Raw genomic sequence first — 514 nt, forward strand, 5'->3', positions numbered from 1 at the left:
GATGCTCGATAATGCATCATAAAGCCACGTTATGTATACAGGCTTTCTTTGGTGTATAGAGTTCTCCACACTAATAATCCTGTAATACTGAAAATAGTTACTACTTTGTTGCTTGAGGCGTGGGTCGCGAAACAATCGAAGTAATTTGTAGGGGTCGCAGCCAAAAAAGTTGGAGAACCCTGCTGTAGGCCCTCGGAGTCCAATAGGCAAAAAAATGTTACTAGCAACATGGTAGTGAAAACATGCCAAATTATTACAGTAAATTGTATTACTAATTATGAGATATTGGAAAAAAAAGCCAAATCATCATTCGATTTTTACAAATTTTGTGTGTGCGTGTGCGTGAATGCGCGCTTGCAGTCGTAAGTGAAAGGATCAAAGGAAACTGCTTTGAGTTTGAAGCCTCGCCTTAACGGTAAGTCTGGGTGGAAGCCGGTGACGTTATCCAGTTCAATGAAGCGGACGCAGTCCCGTTGTATTGTGGTAGGAAAGTAGCCTTGCGATATGTGTTTTT

Source organism: Penaeus monodon, chromosome 27, assembly GCF_015228065.2.
Source record: "Penaeus monodon isolate SGIC_2016 chromosome 27, NSTDA_Pmon_1, whole genome shotgun sequence".
NCBI classification, from domain to species: Eukaryota; Metazoa; Arthropoda; class Malacostraca; order Decapoda; family Penaeidae; genus Penaeus; species Penaeus monodon.